The following is a 16,019-nucleotide window of genomic DNA, read 5'->3' as shown; positions in this document are numbered from 1 at the left end:
AAGTAACGCATTGCTGGAGTGCGTCACAAAAGTGACGCAACTCCAGTAATGTGTCCTTTCACATGGAAAAAGCACCATGTGAAAGGTCTGCTGTGAAGCAGGCGCAAGATTTTGACGCAACAGCATCCTAAAAGTGACGCACTGCGTCGTTATTACCAAGCTTTTTGCGGGGGAACACCCCCTCTGCATGCATTATACCTGACGCTATTTTTAAAAAGTGACGCATCTAGGTACATGGGTCACTTTTTAAAACTCTGCGCCACATTATATCTGCATCAGGTATAATGTATGCAGAGGGGGCAATCCCTCGCAAAAAGCTTGGTAATAACGACGTACTGAAATCTATGAGATTTCTCTGCGTCACTTTTAGGATACTGTTGCGTCAAAATCTTGCGCCTGCCTCGCGTCACTTTCATGTTTACAGATATGTGAGAAATACTGACGTATCTGTAACTCCTTGCAACATGATTCGTCATACATTAAATATGACACATCTGGAATGTCACAAAAATGAAGCCAGTGTCTGGGTTCAGGGACCTGTCTTGTGTGTGGGCTATCTACCAGTAGTGTGTAGGTGTAGCCGTCCAGAAAGAAAAGAATTTTTCTTTCTTGTTATCCCCTCACTCACCGGAGTTTCCTCACGGTGACATGCTTCATCATCGGGGTCATCCCAGTTCTCTACGAAAAGGGGCGTGCTGCGACTCTCGAGCTACGAAGGAGCACTATGAAGTGAAGGACTATGTGTAGTGAGAGTAAGTGGAGTGGATGTGTGTGTGAGTGTTAAAAATACCGTGCTAGTGGGCCTCAATGTTTTATTCTGCTCCTAGACCGGTATGTTAAAAGTGGGGTTTGTACTGTGGACCAACCAGTAATGTGGGTTGGTTCAGTACCTGGTCGACATGTTTCACGCTACCCCTAGCGTTTCTTCAGGACCATACAGGGACCAGCCCTGTATAATACCACTCCTAAAAAACCTAGATTTAGGATTCAAATATTAGATTAGTGAAAAAATATTTACAGTGATTGGCGCTGTTCCTACTTGGTACAGGCGTTGTTATGTTCATTGGTGAACATATGTTGGTGCAATATGGCACATCATGGTCTCATGGGGGGCGGTATCGCCTCGTTGGAAACAATGTTCCTGATCAGCAATGCCGCATGGTTTTACCTAGCTGCTTCCCCTTGGACCGCAAATCTAGGTTTTTTAGGAGTGGTATTATACAGGGCTGGTCCCTGTATGGTCCTGAAGAAACGCTAGGGGTAGCGTGAAACATGTCGACCAGGTACTGAACCAACCCACATTACTGGTTGGTCCACAGTACAAACCCCACTTTTAACATACCGGTCTAGGAGCAGAATAAAACATTGAGGCCCACTAGCACGGTATTTTTAACACTCACACACACATCCACTCCACTTACTCTCACTACACATAGTCCTTCACTTCATAGTGCTCCTTCGTAGCTCGAGAGTCGCAGCACGCCCCTTTTCGTAGAGAACTGGGATGACCCCGATGATGAAGCATGTCACCGTGAGGAAACTCCGGTGAGTGAGGGGATAACAAGAAAGAAAAATTCTTTTCTTTCTGGACGGCTACACCTACACACTACTGGTAGATAGCCCACACACAAGACAGGTCCCTGAACCCAGACACTGGCTTCATTTTTGTAACTGTACCTAGGAGGACGACCTGGTCTTAAATAAACCTCCTTTTCCCTCTACTCTGTTACATCTGGAATGTCATAAGGACTGTGGACAGAAAAGTGACGCATCACACCAGCAGTGTAATAAAATGTGCCTCGTTGCACTATATTTAAAGGATGCAACAGCATCCTAAAAGTGACGCAGTGAAATCTCAAACATTTCACTGCGTCGCTATTACAAAGCTTTTTGTGGGGGAACACCCCCTCTGCATGCATTATACCTCACGCAGATATAATGTGGCGCTTGATTTTAAAAAGTGACCCATCTACCTAGAAACGTCACTTTTTAAATATAACGCAACGAGGTACATTTTTTTACACCACTGGTGCGATGCGTCACTTTTCTGTGCGCACTCCTTATGACATTCCAAGTAACGCATTTCTGGAGTGCGTCACAAAAGTGACGCAACTCCAGTAATGCGTCCTTTCAAATGGGGAAAGCAGCATGTGAAAGGTCTTGCCTCAGTCTAACACCTGCTGTAAAGCAGGCACAAGATTTTGACGCAACAGCATCCTAAAAGTGACGCAGTGAAATCTCAAAGATTTCACTGCGTCGCTATTACAAAGCTTTTTGCGGGAGAACACCCCCTCTGCATGCATTATACCTGACGCTATTTTTAAAAAGTGACGCATCTAGGTACATGGGTCACTTTTTAAAACTCTGCGCCACATTATATCTGCGTCAGGTATAATGTATGCAAAGGGGGCATTCCCCCGCAAAAAGCTTGGTAATAACGACGTACTGAAATCTATAAGATTTCTCTGCGTCACTTTTAGGATGCTGTTGCGTCAAAATCTTGCACCTGCCTCGCATCACTTTTATGTTTACAGATATGTCAGAAATACTGACGTATCTGTAACTCCTTGCAACATGATTCGTCATACATTAAATATGACACATCTGGAATGTCATAAGGAGTGCGCACAGAAAAGTGACGCATAACACCAGCAGTGTAATAAAATGTGCCTCGTTGCACTATATTTAAAAAGTGACGCATCTAGATAGATGCGTCACTTTTTAAATATTGCATAACAATGCGCATTTTTTTACACCGCTGGTGCGTCACAAAAATTGACGCACAGGAGGCGCAAAACTAGCAGCGTAAGGCCTTCATAAATATGGTCCTGGATTTTCCCCGTGCTTCGTTGGTGCGCGTACCATGCGCTTCCCCCGCGCAAAACGAAAAAAAAAAAAAAAATGTAATCCCCTGCAGGACCCTATTTTAGCCCCTACATCAAACCTAGGGGGTCAGAGGGAGTCTACTCTTCCCCCTTATGGTCATTTGCCCCTTTTTTTTTCAAACCCCTTGTGTCTCGATTTTACCGAGACACAAGATGGCGGCCGCTCCAGACTGTTTAGAATGTTTAAAGACACCCAAGAGCCAATCAGCTTCCTGCGCGCAAGTCGCGTGTCACGCCTGGAGCGCACTCCGGTGCGCGCACCGGAGAGCGCATATAGATATATATTTTTTTTTGAACCTAAATTACTCAAAATCCACTGGAGCACATATCTTGAGACATAGCAAAGGCACATCGGGCTACCAGTCCCTACAATTTTGCCAAGTTTGGTGGAAATCCATTCAGCCGTTCGGGCTAAAAGTGAAATCGACCGCCCTATGGAAATTAACATGGGGAAAACGCGTTTTGGGACCCCCCTTTTATCTCGGCCCCCGCTTGACGTATCCCCCCCAAACTTTTAAGGAAGGACCCGAGCTCGACGAGGCCATTTTCAGGAAATTTTCAGGCAGATTCGTCAACCGGTGCCAAAGTTATTCCAAATAGAATTTTGAGATTTAACATTGAAAAAAATTCTAACTATAACTACCTACTGGCGACCGCCAGTAGGTAATATATATATATATATATATATATATATATATATATATATATATATATATATATATATATATATATATATATATATATATATATATATATATATATATATATATATATATATATGACATGGCATTTTTGCAGCATGCTGTAAAAACATCATGTCATCAACCGATGTCTAGGCGCAAAAATGACAAGCAAACTTCAGTGACATTGCAAAAGCGTTGCAATTTTGCGCCATGCAGTAAAAAACATCTTGTCATCAGTCGATGACTAGGCCCAAAAATGACAATCAAACTTCAGTGACAGACATAGACAAAAGACTAGTGCTCTATATAACAGTGCAGATGGCCCAGCATTCTGTAATTCCAGTGATGTGCAGTGTGTTAAGAGATAAGCAAGTGTGGGCAAAGATAGAGGCATTGTCAATGTGTGGAAAACGGCATTATGATAGTCTCCCAAGACGTGTCAGTGATAGAAATTAGTTCTATAATTAGATGAGATAACACACGTATATGTTCCTGAAAACTACAGTGGATGCCATGTGGCACGGGAAAAATGCAAGGAACAAGGTATGCCATCATCACTGACTGGGGAACATTTGATGAAGCGCATCTATTGCAGCTTTCACGTGTTAGTGCCCATACGGTTAACTATTTTGCACGAGCGTATTTGAAGCCATGTTGCTATGTATGCTAAGTGCAGGTACTTAAGTGGGCCTAAGTGTTATAAGAGTCATATGTAGCATGTCGAAGTCTGCGTGTGATGTGTGTTGTTCACTAAATGGCCATAAAATGTGAGTATGTTAATCTACTAAACAAATGGGTCACTAATGAATAATATTGGAAATAAGTGAAGTAGGACGGGGGAAATTGTTGAGGTACCGTGACGTGTGAGTACTAAACCCTAAGGTTGCTCCCAGAACTAGCGAACCTGGTGCAGTGTGTTAAAACAATGTTCTTAATCTTGAGAACAAAGAAATGCAGTGGGTTAAAAACTGGACAACAAACTAAAAGTCAGGTGACTTTTAGAAGTCAAATGGGCGAAAGTGTGTAAACGCAACGGTGATAACTTCCTTTTACTGGAAGTTGAAAAGGTCTTCATTGAGATTTAGTCCTGTCAGTGCCTTGGTGTTGAGTTCAATTATGTATTTTGACTCCAGTTGTCTCTACACAGTATTTAAGGTGGTCCAAATTGTTGTGATGTGTTTCTTTAAAGTGCCGGGCAACAGGATATGCTGAGTCACTGTTGACAATTGCTCTAATGTGTTGCAAGATATGAAGGTGCACCAGGAGCTTAGTGTTCCCTGCATACCTGAGCCCGCAGCTGCAGGTAAGACTCTAAACTGCAAATTCTGATCTGCAAGTGAGTTTTTGTTGGATCCCTATGGGTTTCTTCCTGAACTCCGCCGTGATTTGGGTGGTTTTAACCCCAAATCTGCATGCCTTGCAGCTGCTGCACTTACAAAACCCTTTGGCACCTGATAACCAATTTGTGGTATTAGTTATTTCAGGGCTGTTTCTAACAATATGCATCATGCATGGAACTGGCTCTCCTATAGGTGATGTCAGGCCTAGGGGCAACCATGGGTCCTAGTGTGGAATCAGTCTTGATGATGCCCCAGTGTTTGTTGAAAATGGATTTGAGTGCACGTGCCTCAGTGTTGTGAGTGAGGATTAGGTGCGTGGTTACCAAGCTCTCAGTGGTCAGCTCTGGTCAGCTCTGGTTGATTATCTGTGTTGTTAGTAATGTCAGCGCATGTGCCCTGTAATAGTGCCTCTCTGGGAAAGGAGTTAGCTTTGGTAATCGCTGCCGTGATTGTATTTTAAGTGTACCCCCTGGCCCTGAATCTCATGTGAGACTCCAATTGGCAATTGGTCAGGTCTGAAGTGTTTGCTGCATATTCTGCGCAAGTGCAGCATTTCCCCATAAGGAATGCTTGCTATCAGGTGTTTCGGGTGGAAGCTGGTGGTGTGTAGGGTGGAGTTCCCTGCAGTAGTTTTTCTATGAGGGTGGACTGTAGTGTGTTATCAGAGATATATACTTTTACATCCAGAAATTCCACTGATTCTGTGTTATGGAGGCATTGAACTCCCAATTATAATCATTTCAATTGTTCTCATTGATGAATGTCTTTGCACTGTCAATGGAACCCTTCCAGACCACAAATATATAATCTATATAGCGTAGCCAACAGAGGATGTTATTCTACCAAGCTTCTGAGTGTGTGACCCTGAGGACCCACCCCTTTCACCAGCCCACATAGAGACATGAGTATATATATGTGTAAAAAGGAAATTGGAGAGGGAAAGCAAAATAGCTACAGCTGCTACAGATAGCAATAATAAAACCATTGTAAACCTGTCCAAAATTCTGCTTGATGAGAAAGAGAAAAATATACTCAAGTTCAATAATCTTTATTTCGTTGCAATTGCATCATAAAAGATATACAAAATACATAATATACATGACCACATTATTATTGACAAATGTACAAAAATATACAGTCAAGAAAAGTGCTGGTGCATAACCAAATGATTACCATAACCCTTCGCAAATAAATCATGAGTTGGGGCTTGAAACACACATCAATAAATATAGTTAAAAGATTATTAAAATATTTACAAGGTTAAAAAAACATTAAATTGGATTATAACTGCCAGTTAACAGTTCTCTCTACATACGCTTAAAATGGCAGAGACAATTTTTGTCTAATGAATTTTACAGCCAAGAGAAATCTACTGATGCCAAACACAATTACTTGACTAGTGTCCGTAATTAATATTCTACCAGCTTCCTTATGCGAAGTTGATCCGATATTACGGGACAATGGCACTATCCATTTCCTTCTTGTTTCTAAATAGCTTGAACGGAAAAATAGAATGTGAAAAATGTCTTCTCTTACATTATTTGTGCATTAAGTTCATTTGTCGTTGCTAATTTTCCCCCATTTTGTCTCGGTTTCCCGGGTTCTTAGTATGCCATACCTATATTTTAGATACAAGGTTTTCGCCAATGGTGGCTGAATCTCATCAAGAAACATTTCAAACTGGGCCACATTTTTTACCATTAAAAATTTTTCAGTTATGGGGCCATGCGCTCTAACGTATACTGCGTCATGGCTCACAAGGGCCCAAAAAGAAAGTTTGACTATTTTCTTTGAGGACACGGTCAAAGATTCTGGCTGGCTCCAAAAATGGGATAAACCCAATTTTGTTAACCAAGTTTTAACATGTTTAAACCAAGAAATCTTACTGCCGGTATCTAGTTTCAAAACTTCAACCAATCCATTTTTATATTCAGTTAACTCAGGGGTAATCCACAACCTGACCCATAACAATAGCGGTCTTAATATTGCATGTAGATCGGTGCATCGTATGTTCATATCGAGGAGTAGGGGTAGTAATGGAGTGTTATTAGGAACCTTTAATAATCCCCTTATGAACTTGTTCTCCAAGATTTCAAAGGTCTTTCTACACACTGGTCCCTAGAGTTCTGCCCCGTACAAAACTGCTGACTGGACCTTGCATCTAAAGAGCTCTAATGCTGGGGTAACTGCCTTATTTGCACATTTATTATTTCTTTTCAGTATCGGAAGACAATTTTGTTTGAACAGAATTTTTGATTTTTCTAATCTGGATCTCCAATTTAAAGATGAATCTAATAGTACCCCCAAATAAGTAAAACTTTGTTCATAATCAAGCTTTTCTCCATTCAGCGTTAGGTTTTTCTTGAAACTTTTATGAGGATTAAGAGCCATATATTTAGTCTTTTTTACATTAATTTCTAACTCTTTTGTAATACAATACTGCTGGAACCTATCTAGTAGGATCTGTAGGCCCCGTGGGGTTTGTGAAATGAGAATCGTGTCATCCGCGAAGAGGAGGGACGGAACTCGTTCCCCCCCCCCAGGCGAGGTGAGTCGTTATCACAATTCTCCATATATACTGCAATATCGTTAACAAAAAGGGAGAAAAGTGTAGGCGCCAGCACGCACCCTTGGCGCACTCCTCTCTTGATAGGGATTGCATCTATGAGTTCACCATTTGGGCCCCATCTTACCCTAGCATAGTTATTCTGGTGTAACCCAATCACTAGTTTCAATAGTTCACCTGGGAACCCCTGCTTTTTCAGTGATTTCCACAGTAAATCACGAGGAATAAGGTCAAATGCTGCTCGTAGATCTACAAAGGTAACATATAAATTACCTCTGCGGATGATGACATATTTCCAATACAATTCAGAAAAGGGGGTGGTGATGAACAGAGTCTCTGAATTAAGCAGACCACTCTTACCCAGTCCAAAGATCAGGGCTTGATCCATCACCGTTATTTATCTCACTGCCCCATCCCAGCTCAGAACCTGGCTATATGCAAATCAGTCTGTCCCTGGCCCAGTGCATCATGGGAACAGGGCAGACTAAACTCCCAAGCCAATTCTTCACCAGAAAGGAGACAAGCTACCGGGGACCGGTTTCTGGCATTTCAGCCGTCTTCGGCCTGGCTTGCTTGAATCCTCGGGAATCCGCAAAATCAGTGAATTCTCGCGAATTTGCGGATTTTTTTTGTGTGTTCGCGCGGGTTTTGTACAATTTCGCAAACGCGAACTTACCTGTCGGGTCACAAGTTTTGCGAACTTGTTGTTTCTACGTGTCCAGCCTGTTTGGGACACTCTTCTTCATCACTGCCACTCTCTGTCACCACTGCCACTCTCTGACTACTCATGCCACCCTCTGGCCCACCCATGCCACCCTCTGTTTCATCACAGCACCCTCTGGTTGTCCAGTGTACATTATTGTGGCAAAGCAAAGCACACCTTCCCTGCCTCAAGTGACCTGAATTAATTTGGGGCTGATTAATGTGTCACAGAATATTTTTTTAGCTGGCACCTGCTTCCTTAGTGCTTCCTGATTAGTGATCTTTTGCACTTGCTAAGTGCTTTCATTGTTGCAAAATTAGTTACAACACCTGCCCTGCCCCAACGGACAATAATGAATTAGGGGCTGATTAATGTGTCACTGGATTTGAACTTCCAGCCTGGCTCCTGCTTGTCTGCCTTAGCTGTAATTCAGGACCTTTGTGTAACTATTCTGAGGGTCAGAACAGGGTCACGTAATAGTTGCAAGTAGGCAACTGAACTCTGGAGGGGCCCCTCAGGAAGCACTACAGGAAATGGCTACTAATGATGAGCTTGAACTTTTGAACCTGGTAAGTAGTTTCAGTTTTGCTAAGATCGTATTTCTGCAATTTAGCGCTTATTCGCGGGGCGCGAAGTTGAACTGGGAAGCGGCGAACTCACGCGAACAGTGCGAGCAAGCCATAAAATCCGCTGCTCACGGATTTGCGGATTTTGCGGGAAATTCACGAAACTCGCGGATTTCGAATTTACCGAAAATCCGCAAAATCCGCGAGCGTAACGGATTTTCCGCCCATGCTTACCTATAATATCAGCCAGAAGGAGCTGCCTTGAAAACGTCTCCCAGTATGTGGACTTTTTCTTACAGACACACGTCAAGGCGTTACCATCTTACATTGGTGACACCAGTGATTTTTTAAAGAAACTCAATGACCTGAAATGGGAACCAGGGTATCTACTAATGGCACTTGACGTCAGTTCCCTTTACACAAGTATAGTCCACATTGACGGTCTGAGAGCGTTGGAGTATTATCTAGAACAATCTATGGGTAATATGAAGGATCATAAAAAAATGCTACTTGAAATGGTTGAGTTCTGTCTGAACAACAACATATTTATGTTTAATAATCTTCTGTTCAAGCAACTCAGGGGTGTCGCCATGGGAGCCAGCTTCTCCCCCAGCTACGCGTGTCTACACATGGGCTGGTGGGAGGAGCTGGTTCTTAGGGTGGAACTCCGTGATATCATGTTAAACCATATCGTGGTATGGTATAGGTTTATCGATGACCTGTTTATTATTTGGAACGGTGATGCACAAGAAGCTAATGAATTTGTAGACTGCATTAACAAAAATGACCTTAATCTACACTTCACCGCCAATATTAGTGCTGAGTCTGTAACATTTCTTGATACTGAAGTCTTTATTCACCAGAACAGAGTACAAATGAAACTCCACAGAAAAACCACAGCAGGGAACTCAACACAACATGCCTCAAGCTCTCATGTACGTCACCTAATTACTAGCATCCCCTATGGGGAAATGCTGAGGTTGAGACGTATTCATAGCAGAGAAGAAGATCTACTCAAAGCACAAACTGAGAGCGCTAATAGATTCAGAGAACGAGGCTATAGTGATGAACTCATAAACACTGCCATCACTAAATCTATGACCAGAGAACGTTCATCCCTATTACAGACAGGCAAAAACACCCAAGTCATTCCATTTAGACCCAACAGTTGTCCAGCTAATGTAGGTACAACCTCTAATAGGGATATCCCCTTTAGAATAATACTACAATATAGCCAACAACACAAAAAAATTGAGTCTGTAATTAGGAAATACTGGCCCCTGGTACTTTGTGATCCGGTCATCGGTGGTACCCTACCGATGCGACCATCTATCACTTACAGTAGAGGCCGTTCCATGAGGGATGAACTCACAAAGACCAGTCCAGAAGTGATAGAATCCACAGACTGGCTCAAAACTCACAGCGGATTCTATAACTGCAAAGTATGCAAGGCCTGCAAGCAGGGTGTGAATACGAAATCATATACCTCGTCCTTTGACCACAAAAAACATAAGATAAAACAGCTTTTAACTTGCAAAACAGAATTTGCAGTATATGTGTTATCGTGTCCCTGTAAACTTATGTACGTGGGGAGTACTAAACTCCAATTACATAAGCGCATCTTACAACACCTCAGGGCTATATCTAACCAAGATAACACATATCCGGTGGCCAGGCATTTTAAATCTGTACACAATTCTAACAGCCGGGAACTTAGGTTCTTTGTAATTGACTCGGTACCAGCCAGTAGAAGGGGTGGTAACCGCGAAGAAAAACTGCGTCAGTTAGAAACAAGATATATTCTCGAGCTTAATACCAAAAAGCCTACAGGTTTAAATATGACCGAAGATCTATCTACCTGTTTGTAGGCCTTCTCACATCGTATGTATCTGGCATAGCAACACACTTCATGGTTGATTTGAGTTGTCAGCATCTCATCTACTGTTGATTTTGGTACAGTTTTCTCCTATATATAGACTCTCTTGGGGCTAACATTAGTGTTGCGGTTTGTCCACACATTGTATATGTAATTTTATCCTATTTTTACCCATATTTATATTGCCATTTATATTTATATGAAATATAGGATGTACTTATGAATTTTAACAATTATTAACATGCATATACTTAACAGTATGACATCATCCTATAAAGGTCTATATTCCCTATCACTGTGGGCATTTATTTACCCTGTGCAACCAAATCAGCCACAACATGAGTGTGAAAATAATGGGATCACTGCTATGATTCAGAAATGTATATCATGAAATTCGTTTGATGAGTCAAACCTTTCCAAATCAACCTCTAATTATAAAATAATGAATGCTTATGTAACTGAACTTTCGAAATTTATTTTATTGGGGCTCCAAAATCCTTTAACCAAATCTTTTATATTTTCTTGAAATTTTCCTGAATATGTCCATGTGACAAACAAGCTCATCTTTAAAGATGGTAAAGCTCAGGTATTTACACCGTTATTCGCAATCTTTTTGCGCATTATATGTAACCAATTTTGGGCCCAAAATTGTAGAAACTCTTGTAATCATTATAGCGCACCTATTGAAATTAACCTGTTTTTGCACTTGCACAAGCACTTTATTGAATAAGGTAAAACCAGTTTTTAACTTAATTTTATTTATGTCCACTATTGCACTTTATCATGTTTCAAAAAAATGTTTTTTGACTTACTTGGGTTTTATGTATCATTTTTATGGACATATTGAAACAAACACCGGTATGAACTATGGTTTTGTTCCTTTGTAACTCTTTTATGTCTATGGTTATGCTTACCTGCGGTATTGTGTTGATGTCATCACCGCTGACAGAGTATTTAAACCCATGTGATCCTTCAAACTGTGTCATGTGATCAAGGTCCAAGGCGGGACCGAAACGCGTCGTGACGCTTGAGCACCGAAAATAAAGCAACAGCACTGAATTGAGGTCCGTGTCCGTATCTTCTTTACTAATGGGATTGTAGTTTTGTGTCTACCGATACGGAAACTGCAGATGTGTATATATATATATATATCATGCTCTGGCCTGGATACCTTTTACAAGAGGCACTCGAATGCTGACACGGGCCCCAAGCACAGCCCGACTCACAGGTATAGAGCGTTTCCTTTCTGTCACCTTTCACAGCTCCACAATTTAGCCTGACGCGTTTCGAATTTACTTCTTTTTCAAAGGCTTGTCGTGCAGAGAAACCACGCACACCACCTCGCTGCTGCTCGGCATTTTCCTTTATTGCGCCCCCCCTATGGGCTGCTTTACATAAGCCTGCACACTTAATGCTGGGAGTTGCAGTTCAGGTAAAGTACGATCAATGTTCTGCTGAATTTAAAACTCACAATTGAGTCCTAGTCAGGAAACGCATCCTCATCCTCTGCCAGGCATTCCACATTTCGAAGATGCTGGATGTCATCCCCGGTGGCCCCCAGTTCTTCAGGGGTGTTGCACTCTTGGCAGCAAGGACACCGCCTTTAAACATCATGCTCTGGCCTGGATACCTTTTACAAGAGGCACTCAAATGCTGACACGGGCCCCAAGCACAGCCCGACTCACAGGTATAGAGCGTGTCCTTTCTGTCACCTTTCATAGCTCCACAATTTAGCCTGACGCGTTTCAAATTTACTTCTTTTTCAAAGGCTTGTCGTGCAGAGAAACCACGCACACCACCTCGCTGCTGCTCGGCATTTTCCTTTATTGCGCTCCCCCTATGGGCTGCTTTACATAAGCCTGCGCACTTAATGCTGGGAGTTGCAGTTCAGGTAAAGTACGATCAATGTTCTGCTGAATTCAAAACTCATAATTGAGTCCCAGTCAGGAAACGCATCCTCATCCTCTGCCAGGCATTCCACATTTCGAAGATGCTGGATGTCATCCCCGGTGGCCCCCAGTTCATCGGGGTTGTTGCACTGTTGGCGGCAAGGACACCGCCTTTAAACATCATGCTTTGGCCTGGATACCTTTTACAAGAGGCACTCGAATGCTGACACGGGCCCCGAACACAGCCCGACTCACAGGTATAGAGCGTTTCCTTTCTGTCACCTTTCACAGCTCCACAATTTAGCCTGACGCGTTTCGAATTTACTTCTTTTTCAAAGGCTTGTCGTGCAGAGAAACCACGCACACCACCTCGCTGCTGCTCGGCATTTTCCTTTATTGCGCCCCCCCATGGGCTGCTTTACATAAGCCTGCGCACTTAATGTTGGGAGTTGCAGTTCAGGTAAAGTACGATCAATGTTCTGCTGAATATAAAACTCACAATTGAGTCCCAGTCAGGAAACGCATCCTCGTCCTCTGCCAGGCATTCCACATTTCGAAGATGCTGGATGTCATCCCCGGTGGCCCCCAGTTCTTCAGGGGTGTTGCACTCTTGGCGGCAAGGACACCGCCTTTAAACATCATGCTCTGACCTGGATACCTTTTACAAGAGGCACTCGAATGCTGACACGGGCCCCAAGCACAGCCCGACTCACAGGTATAGAGCGTTTCCTTTCTGTCACCTTTCACAGCTCCACAATTTAGCCTGACGCGTTTCGAATTTACTTCTTTTTCACAGGCTTGTCATGCAGAGAAACCACGCACACCACCTCGCTGCTGCTCGGCATTTTCCTTTATTGCGTCCCCCCTATGGGCTGCTTTACATCAGCCTGCGCACTTAAGGCTGGGAGTTGCAGTTCAGGTAAAGTACGATCAATGTTCCGCTGAATTTAAAACTCACAATTGAGTCCCAGTAAGGAAACGCAATCTCATCCTCTGCCAGGCATTCCACATTTCGAAGATGCTGGATGTCATCCCCGGTGGCCCCCAGTTCATCAGGGGTGTTGCACTCTTGGCGGCAAGGACACTGCCTTTAATCATCATGCTCTGGCCTGGATACCTTTTACAAGAGGCACTCGAATGCTGACACGGGCCCCAAGCACAGCCCGACTCACAGGTATAGAGCGTTTCCTTTCTGTCACCTTTCACAGCTCCACAATTTAGCCTGACGTGTTTCGAATTTACTTCTTTTTCAAAGGCTTGTCGTGCAGAGAAACCACACACACCACCTCGCTGCTGCTCGGCATTTTCCTTTATTGCGCCCTCCCTATGGGCTGCTTTACATAAGCCTGCACACTTAATGCTGGGAGTTGCAATTCAGTTAAAGTACGATCAATGTTCTGCTGAATTTAAAACTTACAATTGAGTCCCAGTCAGGAAACGCATCCTCATCCTCTGCATGGCATTCCACATTTCGAAGATGCTGGATGTCATCCCCGGTGGCCCCCAGTTCTTCAGGGGTGTTGCACTCTTGGCGGCAAGGACACTGCCTTTAAACATCATGCTCTGGCCTGGATACCTTTTACAAGAGGCACTCGAATGCTGACACGGGCCCCAAGCACAGCCCGACTCACAGGTATAGAGCGTTTCCTTTCTGTCACCTTTCACAGCTCCACAATTTAGCCTGACGCGTTTCAAATTTACTTCTTTTTCAAAGGCTTGTCGTGCAGAGAAACCACGCACACCATCTCGCTGCTGCTCGGCATTTTCCTTTATTGCGCTCCCCCTATGGCCTGCTTTACATAAGCCTGCGCACTTAATGCTGGGAGTTGCAGTTCAGGTAAAGTACGATCAATGTTCTGCTGAATTCAAAACTCACAATTGAGTCCCAGTCAGGAAACGCATCCTCATCCTCTGCCAGGCATTCCACATTTCGAAGATGCTGGATGTCATCCCCGGTGGCCCCCAGTTCATCAGGGTTGTTGCACTCTTGGCGGCAAGGACACCGCCTTTAAACATCATGCTCTGGCCTGGATACCTTTTACAAGAGGCACTCGAATGCTGACACGGGCCCCGAACACAGCCCGACTCACAGGTATAGAGCGTTTCCTTTCTGTCACCTTTCACAGCTCCACAATTTAGCCTGACGCGTTTCGAAATAACTTCTTTTTCAAAGGCTTGTCGTGCAGAGAAACCACGCACACCACCTCGCTGCTGCTCGGCATTTTCCTTTATTGCGCCCCCCCATGGGCTGCTTTACATAAGCCTGCGCACTTAATGTTGGGAGTTGCAGTTCAGGTAAAGTACGATCAATGTTCTGCTAAATTTAAAACTCACAATTGAGTCCCAGTTAGGAAACGCATCCTCATCCTCTGCCAAGCATTCCACATTTCGAAGATGTTGGATGTCATCCCCGGTGGCCCCCAGTTCTTCAGGGGTGTTGCACTCGTGGCGGCAAGGACACCGCCTTTCAACATCATGCTCTGGCCTGGATACCTTTTACAAGAGGCACTCGAATGCTGACACGGGCCCCAAGCACAGCCCGACTCACAGGTATAGAGCGTTTCCTTTCTGTCACCTTTCACAGCTCCACAATTTAGCCTGACGCGTTTCGAATTTACTTCTTTTTCAAAGGCTTGTCGTGCAGAGAAACCACGCACACCACCTCGCTGCTGCTCGGCATTTTCCTTTATTGCGCCCCCCCATGGGCTGCTTTACATAAGCCTGCGCACTTAATGTTGGGAGTTGCAGTTCAGGTAAAGTACGATCAATGTTCTGCTGAATATAAAACTCACAATTGAGTCCCAGTCAGGAAACGCATCCTCGTCCTCTGCCAGGCATTCCACATTTCGAAGATGCTGGATGTCATCCCCGGTGGCCCCCAGTTCTTCAGGGGTGTTGCACTCTTGGCGGCAAGGACACCGCCTTTAAACATCATGCTCTGACCTGGAGACCTTTTACAAGAGGCACTCGAATGCTGACACGGGCCCCAAGCACAGCCCGACTCACAGGTATAGAGCGTTTCCTTTCTGTCACCTTTCACAGCTCCACAATTTAGCCTGACGCGTTTCGAATTTACTTCTTTTTCACAGGCTTGTCATGCAGAGAAACCACGCACACCACCTCGCTGCTGCTCGGCATTTTCCTTTATTGCGTCCCCCCTATGGGCTGCTTTACATCAGCCTGCGCACTTAAGGCTGGGAGTTGCAGTTCAGGTAAAGTACGATCAATGTTCCGCTGAATTTAAAACTCACAATTGAGTCCCAGTAAGGAAACGCAATCTCATCCTCTGCCAGGCATTCCACATTTCGAAGATGCTGGATGTCATCCCCGGTGGCCCCCAGTTCATCAGGGGTGTTGCACTCTTGGCGGCAAGGACACTGCCTTTAATCATCATGCTCTGGCCTGGATACCTTTTACAAGAGGCACTCGAATGCTGACACGGGCCCCAAGCACAGCCCGACTCACAGGTATAGAGCGTTTCCTTTCTGTCACCTTTCACAGCTCCACAATT

The sequence above is a fragment of the Lissotriton vulgaris genome, chromosome 1_1 (assembly GCF_964263255.1).
Source record: "Lissotriton vulgaris chromosome 1_1, aLisVul1.2, whole genome shotgun sequence".
NCBI classification, from domain to species: domain Eukaryota; kingdom Metazoa; phylum Chordata; class Amphibia; order Caudata; family Salamandridae; genus Lissotriton; species Lissotriton vulgaris.
This window is presented reverse-complemented; position numbering follows the sequence as displayed.